Below are 10,815 nucleotides of genomic sequence, written 5' to 3' on the forward strand. Positions count from 1 at the left end.
TCTGTCCTTCAATACACTACCTGAGGTCTCAAGAGCCCCCTTTCTTTCCTCAAACCATGGGAACCCCACAGTCTAATCAGGCTGTGGTTCCCTTCAACTTCATGAATGTGAACTACCTGAGGCACTTAAAAACCCAAAGGGTCACTTACTGCACCTACTGGACACCCCCAAGGAAACTGGATGCCCCATGAACCTTAAGATGTGTTTGCCTCTAACTCAGTTCCCTAAATATTAACTGCATGCTGGGATTTATAGTCTTTAATTCTAGAAAAGAAAGAAAGAAAGAAAGAAAGAAAGAAAGAAAGAAAGAAAGAAAGAAAGAAAGAAAGAAAGAAAGAAAGAAAGAAAGAAAGAAAGAAAGAAAGAAGAAAGAAAAAGAAAGAAAAAAGAAAGAAGAAAGAAAGAAAGAAAGAAAAGAAAGAAAGAAAGAAAGAAGAAAGAAGAAAGAAAGAAAGAAAGAAGAAAGAAAAAAAGAAAGAAAAGAAAGAAAGAAAAAAAGAAAGAAAGAAAGAAAGAAAGAAAGAAAGAAAGAAAGAAAGAAAGAAAGAAAGAAAGAAAGAAAGAAAGAAAGAAAGAAAGAAAGAAAGAGAAAGAAAGAATTATTTTTTAAAAAAATAGGAAGAAGAAGAAACAGCAATTCTATCTTCTGTACATCTGGATATATGATACAAAGACAAATGGACTTCAGTGGAAGAGTCTCAGGGGAGCCTGTGAAAAAGTCTCAGGGGTCCCTGCAATTAAGACACTGATTTAATGGGACATGTTCACTGACTATGCACAACTGCACTTCCATTAGATGCCTGAAGGTTGGATGGCCCTGCAAAACAGCTCATGCACTGCTTTTGTTTGGATCTCACTGCTTTTCCCAGGAATCCCATTCACAGAAATTAACTTCTCTTCTTATTGAAATATATGTAACCTGCATGAGATTTGGGGTTTTTTATATATCATATGAGTCAGAAATGTAAAAGATTTTCTAAGATATAGGAAGAGTTGTACTGGATACAATTAGCAATTCTTTTAATCCAGATTCTTCATCCAAGAGTTCCTCATAGGAAGACACAAGAATTCCCTTTGAGCAATTATGGACTAATTTTGCTACATAAACCTGTCAGCAGTAATGATTGTATACCCTGTAGGATGAGAGTTTATGTTATATTGTGCTTCCATTATGCATCTATCCTCTGTGAGATAACTCAGAGTATTCCCAACTATATTTTCCTCCTGCAAAATTGCATGCCCAGTAATATTTTACAGTAGTGAGTTCCAGAGATCAATTAAGCAGTGTAGGAGGAAAAAATTAGTTTACAACAATGAAAAACATTTCTCCCCACTGCCCAGTATCTGACTTACCATTTCCTTACCAGGCCTTTGCTGTGGTCTCTGGTCTAACTCCTGAGCTGAGCTCCCTCCATTCCTACTGCCCACTCCCTTCTTATAAGACACATCCAATTACTGCATATTTTACCAAAACCTTCTTGAGCCTTGTCCAAAGAGCCTGTTTCTCTTTGGTGGCCCCCCCATGGCAGGTGAGGGGGAGTGAGGGATGCCCTGAGGGAGTCTGCCCCCTGTCACATCACCCTTTGGCAAACAGAGGGTTCAAGTAGAAATGAGGATTGTGGTTTGGCTTTACAAAACCAAGGGACATGGAGTTTCAATTGTTTGGGTGTTTTAACCAACTTAGAATCACAAAATCATGGAATGCTTTGGGTTGAGAGATTTTGGTATGGAAGGTTGGGACCTTCCATCTAAAGTCCATCTCACTCCAAACCCTCTGCCTTAAGTAGGGACACATTCCACTGTCCCAGGTTGCTTCAAGCCACATCCAGTCTGGTCTTGAATGTTTCCAGGGGCAGCCACAGCTTCTCAGAGCAACCTGAGTTATTTGGCCACTAATTAGTTCCTGAAAGGAGAGTTTTCCCACTGCTGAAATAGAATACATAAGGTATTGCATAGCCCTGCCTTGCTTCCCATTGCAATTAATCTCCATTGACTAATGGTTTAATTCTAGGTGTTGATTATTTTAATTCCTCATTCCCTCCCTCTCCCAGATCTCTCTGTGATTTTTCTGCCTCTCCAGTCATGTATCCCTCCATTCTGACAAGCAGTTGCAATCCTCATGGCTCCTCTGATTTCTCAGCAGTTACTCTCCTATTTTTGAAAGGCTAAAGAGGGAAGGGGAAAAAAACTCAAGCTATAGAGTGTGGTACTTATCCCTGGCCCAGACTGGGCCCAGTTAATCCCCATGCAGTGAGAGAAGTTCTTTTAGCAACCTTTGGTAAAGCCTTCAGGGAATGGGAAAGCTTAAGGTCTGTGATCCTGCTTGAGCAGGTCACTGTAGGCATGGCAGGGAAAGAAGCCATGCTGAGGAGAGGTGTAGCCAGCATGGTATGTGGGGAACAGCTCAAAAAAATTAGTGAAAACATGGCTCTATCTTCAATAATACTGAGGAAAGATAGAGGTGGTTCATAAGCTAAAGGTTAATCTGCTAAAAGAAATTTTGGACAGCATCTGGAAAACTACACAGTCTTGCTTGCCTTGCCTTGCCTTGCCTTGCCTTGCCTTGCCTTGCCTTGCCTTCCCCCTGGACAAACCACCTCAGTCCTCTCTGAAGTGATGGTCAGTGCCTGGTCATCATCACAGCCACCCTTTTAAACTTGCTCCTGGTGGAAATTCCTTTGTTCATTTCTGTCTCATAGCAGAACTTTCAGTACAGGAAATATTTTGACTGAACCCTCCAGGATCATAGTTTGCTTTCAGCTTTTTTATTTGTTTCTTAATTTTCCAATCTGAAAATCAGATCAGAGGTCTCCATGTTTGAGGAGAGCATGCTGCTGTTCCTCTATCCCTCCCTGTGGATGGCACCACCTTGCAGAGAATTCATTATCCTCCTCTAAAGACAAATGTGATTAATCTTGCAGCATCTAGATAAGCACAGTTCATGCATCTGCAGCTGACCCAGACTCCTTATGGAGTCCTTACCATCAAGAGTGAGTGATAGCTGCACTTAGTGCAAAGTCCTTTAAATGTACCTTAGGTATCTATTTTTAAAAAACACAGATAGTGTATTTAAAGTGCTTTTGTCATAGCTAACAGTAAAGAAAATTCATGGTGAGCAACTCCTCCACAGAAATTTGCTTTTAGTCAGATGACTGCCACCATGGGTGGACAACCTACATTTTGTATGACTGAGCCTTGCCAAGTTTCTGTGACTCACAATTTTCCATCGCACTAATAGCATCCTCTAACTTCATGTGGCCGGCAAATTTAATCAGTGTATTCCTGCTTTGTGTACATATTAAATCAGCTCAGTGAGATGAGAGATTCCACCAGTAGCTTTCCTCCATGGGAACAATCAGCCTCTCACTGAGACCTTCTTGCAGTTTCCCATGCAGAGGGTTTATCAGTCACCCGTTGGCTCCTCCATCTCCTCTTTAATGAATAAATCACTATGTGGCAACATGCAAAATGCTTGCCTGTGGCTGAGGCTTTTATTTTTTAAGAACTTTATTCTAGGAGAAGAGGATAACAACTCTCTGTCCCTCCAGGTAGCTACAGCACAGCAGTGCTCATTGTCTGCAGAGCTGTTTCATGCAAACATTACGTGTGTTTAACAGATGCCTTCTGATATCAATCCCATCCATGCACGTGTTTTATCTCCTACATTTTCTCCTGTTGCACGACTCTTGGCTGTGCTTCACTGCACTGCAAATCGTGCTCAGGTCACTGCAAACAGAAAGGGCATTGCCAGGAGTGGTGGTTGCACCTTGAGAGGATCAGGGCTGAAGCACATACTACTGAGGCCACCTGGTGTACAGAGCAGGGCTGCAGTCCATCTGCCTGCTCCTGCTGCATAGCCCAGCATGGAAAATTAAACAACAACAACAACAAAGACAAAAAGGAGAAGAAAAAAAACAAAGCAGTGTGTTTAGCAAGAGACTGACTCCTCCAATGCAGCGCGGAGGCTCCCTGTCCTTGTGGCTGCAACAAGCAGCCTGAAAAACCAGAATGTACTGGTGTTGGAGGGAGCAGACCTCTAAAACACAAAGGGTATCGTGGTGGAAAAGGCTCATTTAGCAAAATGGGTTGTCTCTGCAACACTGCCAGCACCAGCAGGAGTGAACAGAGACAGAGTCAGCCTTGTTCTCCTCATGTCCTCATTTGAGGCATGAGCAAAGCATCCCTTCAGCATGCAGTCCTTGAGTGCACTTCCCAGCACAGGTGGGTAAATTTGAGTGCTGTCTCCTTTCATTTTACTTTTTTCCCCTCTTTTTTTCTATCCATCTAAAAGTAGCTTGTGTCACTGCTCGGGTGTGACAGCAGAGAGGAAAAATTGTGCCGTGAAATTAGAATTTGGAGTGACCGCTCGTAATTTGAGCTTGAAAGAGTTTCATTGCCCTTGGCTTAAACACATCTTACAGGCATTTGTATCTGAATTTTGGGAGTCAGACCCATATGGCTCTTCAGACAGATGTGGCTTATGGGTCTCTCAGTGTTTCTCATGCCTATGAGCGGGGAAACTCCGGGTCATGTCCTGAGTGACAGAACATTAGAGTTGCTACTACAGTGTGGCTGCCACCCAAATGTTTCTGTGACCATCACATCACAGGACATGCACAATCCTTCATAGGCCAGGTCATTGTTGGGTCAGAAATTCAACTAGTGTTATCATCTTGAGAGCTGGAGCTCACTGGGAGCCATCCTTGGGGCCAACAGCTCATTGTCCATGTGCAGAAGGTCCAGCATTGGCACCTCCTGCTCTGTGTGGGTGAGAGAATCCTCTGGGAACCAGCCTGGGGTGCTCTCCAGCCTCCCTTTGTGGTTGTCCCACCAGAAACATCAGGAGATGAAGCTTTTTTCTGCCTTTAATGCTCTTCTGAGAAAGCACAAAATGCTACAGAGCTGGCTGAGGGAGAGGAAATGGCATCAAATACACTATATTCTCTCTGACTGGAGAAAAAATTAGCATAATCAAGTTAGAAATTATTTGAAATTTTAGCAGAGCCCTTAGAGAAGTCAGCCTGCCTAGAAATTTCATGGGAAAACCGTGCAGTCTCCACGAATGTGAAGTAGATTATTTTTGCTAAATCAAAGACAGAGTGCTGTATATTTCACCCATCTGCTGCAGTCTGGCTTGTACAAAAAATCCTGCCCATACATCTTCCATATGTTAGGAGGCAATTTGGGTGTCTGGAAGTTAGTCATAGAGATAAGAAAGATGCAGTGTCATCTCCAACCAGGGTAAAACTGCTCCCTGAAATACATTCCACAGCAGAGATAGAATATTTTTTTTTCTATTTTTTTATGTTCAGTGGCCTAAAAGAAACCTAAGAGAAAATCCAGGGCAGGTCTACTAGAAAGTATGTTCAGGATTTCCAGCTAGGCAAAAGAAAGCATAATAACAAACTTTATTTGGGGTCAACTTGAAGGAATTTGTTCACTCCAAAAATAAACCTCTTCTTGTGCCCTGAGACTATTTAGGGATTTTTTTTTTTTAATTTAATCTTTTTTCCTTCCTGTTCACTGCAGTCAATTTTTAAATTAAAAAAAAATATATTTTGAAACAAAAGTCAAAATATTTCTTAAAAAAATACTGACAGGGATTGCTTTGGCATTTCCTGTGTTGAAATATTTCATATGTAACAGCACTTCAGTGTGAATATTTTCAAAGACTGTGTTTTTCTGGATGAAATTATTTCTTGAAATGGACACAGATTCGTAAACTGTTTTGGAGTGTCCCTCAGAACTCCATATTCCTGCTTTCAGATAGAAGTAGAAATAATACTAGAAAGAAGTAGCAGTAATGTTAATTGGGGAATATTACAAATCCACCATTTTCAATGCCACTGCATTGAAAAAAATCTTGTTAAGAATTGCATTTCACCTGAATGTCTCTCTGGCTTAATTTTCCTCATTCCTTGGGAAGATTTTTTTCCAATTTTCCAACAGAGACTCTGCTATCACAGCTGCTTTCAAACACCCAAATGCCTCCTGGCACAACAGACACAAGAATGGCACAAGCAAATGCAACTCATCAGCACCTTTTGTTCCCTCCTGACCAGGTGCTAAAAAGAATTTGAACAAGCAGAAAGAGTATCTCCTGCAAAATCCACAATAAATTCAGGGTACCACAGTATCCTGAGCCTCAGCCAGAGCTAGGTCTGATCTGGAGGTAATGATGAGTCTAGATAGGCTGAGCTTGCAGTGGCAGCTAGGGCAGGTTTGTGGGCAAAGCTGATCTATGTGTGTTTGACATAGTGTGGGATATTTACTGTAGAGAAGTAATAACAACCCTGCCAAAGGCAAATTAACCACAATACCATAATTACTGTTAAAGAGACTTACCCTGTTGCAGCCATTACACATCAGAAAGCAGAAATCAAACTTACAGAACTTAAATAGAGAAGAAACCAGGTAGAATGTCCAGGCCATTTTCTTGCTCTTGTGAGAGTCATTATCAGAATATTGTTGAAGTTCTGTTTTGCCTGGCCTAAAATCCTCTTTTTTCAGGGATTTTGAATTATTCTGTATCCCTGTAAGTCTTTCTCTGAGAAAGCCTTTCCTGTAAACTCCATCCAAATTTCACTTTTTCTCTGTCTTGATTGAATTATCTTGCTGCTAGTTTTATGCTGGGTATCATGCCAATTGTTGTTCTCTTTCTGTGTTAGCATCTCTTGAAATTTGCCTTTTCCTAACTCCTCTTAATTACATCTTCCATTGTACACATATAAATATGATTGTTTTAATTCTCCCCATAAACCCATGCCTGCAGCCTTCTGATCAGAAAAGAGCAACTAAAATTAAGCAATTCTGCTCCTCAACAACTTGCTGGCAATACAGAGATGTTAATCAAACACAATTTCCCAGGCACATTTGAATCCCATATAGAGACAGACTGTGCAGGTCAGAGCTGCAATGATTTATTTTGGCATACTCACCTATCTTTACATCTCTATAAAAATTATATGGCTAATCCACATTAGGCATCTGGCTGCTTTCAGAAGACAGTGCTGGGACAGATGCATCCTTTTCTAAATACTTTTTCAGCTTCACAGACAAGTTTCCCTCACATGGGCTGCCCTTTAATGCTGAAAAATTCTGTGTTCCAAATGACAGCTGACCACATTTCCATCTTTATTTCCAGTTTTATAGGTCAGGTTCTTCTCTTGGTGATGTTATCAAAGGTTGTCTCATGGTGTCAAAATAAAACTTGTGTTCACTCAGATTCAGTTTGTTTCCCAAAGGGGTTTAATTTACACTTACTGGTATGTAAGAACTAAATCTAGCATATATTTTATGGAATAAACTTTGAGCTCATTAAGGATCACTTTATACTGATATTTACCTAACCATTGAGTTTATTTCTCATGATAAGCCCATAACACTGGTATTCTACCATGTAAAAATCTGAACTTTAATTAAAAGCAGTATTCAGAGGGCTAAAGGGGAAGCTCTTTCTGTTTCCTTACAGCTCCATAATCTCCACTTTTAGAGTCCAAGACTTTAAATGATAGTCTTTGCTTTCTTATCTTGTCTTCTCAACAGAATACTTGAATGACACCTGATTTTCAGAACATACTCATATCCTTTCTGCTGCAAATCAGGCTGCTCTTCTGAAAGGTGAAACAGAAGTCTCCCTGCCTGCCATCCTTTGGCATATGCCATAGTCTTACCCAAACTTTGGCGCAATTTCCGACCCTTAGCAGAGCTCCTGTGAAGTTATGTCAGGTTTTGAGACAGGTGATCTCCCAATCAGGCAAAGACACTTGAATTTCAGAGCCCTGAAAAACAGACAGACAGACAGACTTCTCTGGGAATTGAGGCAAAGAAAATCTGGAGATGCCTCATGAAACAAAAAATTGTTTCAAAACTGAGATTTGTCATCATTGCTTTAAACAATTTCCCTTAATCTCTTCTAGGCCTTGACATTAATTCATCTGGAATGGTAAAGAGTTGGGGTTTTTTACTACTGAGAAAAAAAAACCAAAACAACTGTTTATTCCAAAAAAATCCCAGAATCTCGTAAAGCTGCATGAAGTGTTACCCCAAAGTGTTAGATAGGAGATTTAATTTTTTTCTCATTCTGTTCATCTGAGGCTCTTGAGTTACAGGCTGGCAGGACTGTGACAGAGAGGAGCACACACTGATCCTGTGACTGATCCTGCCCAAGGAGGTACCAGCAGATGTGCATTCATCCCAGGACTGTTCATAGGAATTGTCTGATCAGCCAACTTCTACCCCATAATTACATTCATCTATTTTGGCAGCATTTTGGAACAGAAACCCTCCACAGAAGGCCAGTAGCACAACAGAGCTTCAGCAAAGCTGCTGTGCAATGAGCCCACTGAGGTCTGATCCCTCTCCTGTCTGTTTAGATAAAATCAAGACTTTGGCAGCTCAAACTGTTTTTCTTTGTCTGGGAAAGAGACCGAGACATTCATAGAATGTGTTAAGGTGCATTTATCTTAATAATGAATCCTTTTTAAGATTCATTAACACTCATTCTCTTCTCTGTGCTAAGGGCAGTCCAACTCCCTTTGATTTCAGAGAGAGCAATTTCCTTGGGCCCCTGCAGCTAATTCAGATGATCCATCCCATCATTGAAACACTGATGGAGAGAACCACTGGACCCAAGCATTCATTTTCTTGGGAGCAAAACTTAAAATTTCCAAAGTTTGCCTTCCCAGAGCCTTTTGTCAGATACGTGCACTGCTGACCTCATGGGTTTATTCCCTATTATTAAGACCTTCAAGGTCAAGTTGGTCTGGGTTTGCATATTCCCCCCTGACAGACCTTTCTGCCTCTTGACACTGATCTCTTGTGGCATCAGGCATTATTCAGAAAACCTGGCAGTGCTGGAAATTGGCCTGAAGAATCTCACAACTCCTGTTACCAGAAGCGTGAGTGATCCCCCAGGTCACCTGTTGACTTTCCTAAAGCAGTTTTGGGTAGTCAGATTTGAAGATATCCTGGCTTACAGCTGCAACTGAATGTCAGTGTCTCCTGCCTTGTGGAGAAGAATGGAGTTTATAAACAAATTTTGTAAACAAATGTTTCCTGTTTCACAGGGGTGTTCAGAAATTGAGTTGAATTAAATTGAGTTGTTGAGTTGGGCCGGGTTGAGCGGGCTGTTTTGTTTTCCTCCTTGCCTGTCACTGAATGCCAATAATTTCTCTTGGAACATCTAGCCTTGAAATATGGGGCTTTCTGAAGTAGGGAAATTCACAGTTTTCAGAGGTAACTCAGCATGAGTCAACAAACAAACCATCAGGGCAGAGCCTTGATGTCCTGAGTTCATGTTCTTGCACTCTCTCAGAATATCTCCTAAAGCCAGAACATTGAAGCAAGAAAACCCCACAGCAAAGCTGGATTTGGTGGAATCTGGGCAAAGGTGGCAAAACCTCCTGGTCTTGATTAGGCCACCCAAAAGATTCATCTGTCTCCAGCCTGCTAAAAGGCTACCCAAACTCATATGCACTTTTGGAATAGTTAGCTGAGGTTTCTGATGAAGTTAATTGTTTTAGGTTCCTAAGTAATGATTGTCCTGTGATGCCTGGTTCTCAGATGCTGCCTCCTCTAGGACTAGGTTCCCACAGCTTTGTCTAATTCTACAGTTACAAAATATCAGGCTCATAATCAGTAAAAAATAATAAATACAGAGCTTGGGCCTAGAGGGGAGCATTATAATCACTTAGTTTGACTCCCTTCATAATAATAGCCCTACTCTTTGAGTTATAATATTTTCCTCTAAATCTAAATACATTTAGGGATGAAGAAGGCACTGTGGCTTCATATAAGGTGTTCCTGCTTTCCTAGTTACAAACTTGAACTTTTTTTAAATTCCTGACCTAAATTTGTCAAACCTGTTTCTGATCAGGTGACTTATAGAATTAAATAGATTGATTATTTACAGGTGACTCCTCCAGTACAGGCATCTCTTAAACTTCTCCTAAGTGACTGAATACTCTTAAACCCACCACCACAAAAATGGAAATAATTCCCAAGTATTATAATTCTGTAACTGCTCAATTTGCCTGAGATTGTGTAAATTCTTGAACATTCTGAAGAGAAAACCAATGTAAAAAGTAAATACATATTAAGAAGAAATTCAAATAGCCTAAATTCTCTAAACACTTTCCATGGAAATTAGGACATTTATTTGCATCACAGGTTTCTTTTATCAATTCTATCCTATAGACATTGCTAATTCTGATTCCTTAAATTTGTATATGGACAATTTGTATAATGTTAGGGAAGGACCAACGCTGATGATCTGTCTGATTCCTAGATGTTGGATAAGTGTGCATAAGGCACACAGGATTTTGTAAACAGTGGTAGATGTGTACCATAACTGGATACTTTTGACTCCCTAACCACACAACAGTTTATAAAAGTACTGGCAGCCTTTAATAAAAGTTCTGTATCCATAGCAAAGTCTCTCAACTCTCATACCACCACACCTCAGCTGAGGCACAGGAATGGATTTGGATATATGCCTTTTCCTAAGCATCATTGAATGGGAATGTTCTTGGTTAGAGTTTTATTTTGTTTATTTATTTTGGAGACAAATAGGTCAAAGTATTCAGTTCAAGAAAAAAAGGAAAATAAGTCCATCCTGCAAAGTCAGTAAGCAAGTGGAGGTTGATACTGATGTTCTCCATGAGCTAGAATTCATTTTGCAGAGTTTGTCACTTTTCTAATTGAAAAAGCTGTCTCTGCAACATTTAGCAACTAAAAATACCAAGTGATGAAGCACAAGGAGTGGAAAAAAAAAAAAAAAAAAAAGCCCAGCACTCAGCAGCAGACATCTGCCAC

General features: G+C 40.5%; 1 long non-coding RNA gene across 1 annotated transcript in view; it reads right to left on the reverse strand.

Moving 5' to 3' along the window:
• Positions 1–1,771: 1,771 nt before the first annotated feature.
• LOC306814384 overlaps positions 1,772–10,815 on the reverse strand; it is a 40,316-nt gene continuing 31,272 nt past the window's right edge. Inside the window, exons 2-3 of the long non-coding RNA XR_013777162.1 lie at positions 7,674–7,781; positions 1,772–2,165 (exon numbers count right to left, since the gene is read on the reverse strand). This is a non-coding gene — a long non-coding RNA (uncharacterized lncRNA). The remainder of the gene's footprint in view (positions 2,166–7,673; positions 7,782–10,815) is intronic.

This window comes from Erithacus rubecula (genome assembly GCF_903797595.1).
Source record: "Erithacus rubecula genome assembly, chromosome: Z".
Taxonomy (NCBI): domain Eukaryota; kingdom Metazoa; phylum Chordata; class Aves; order Passeriformes; family Muscicapidae; genus Erithacus; species Erithacus rubecula.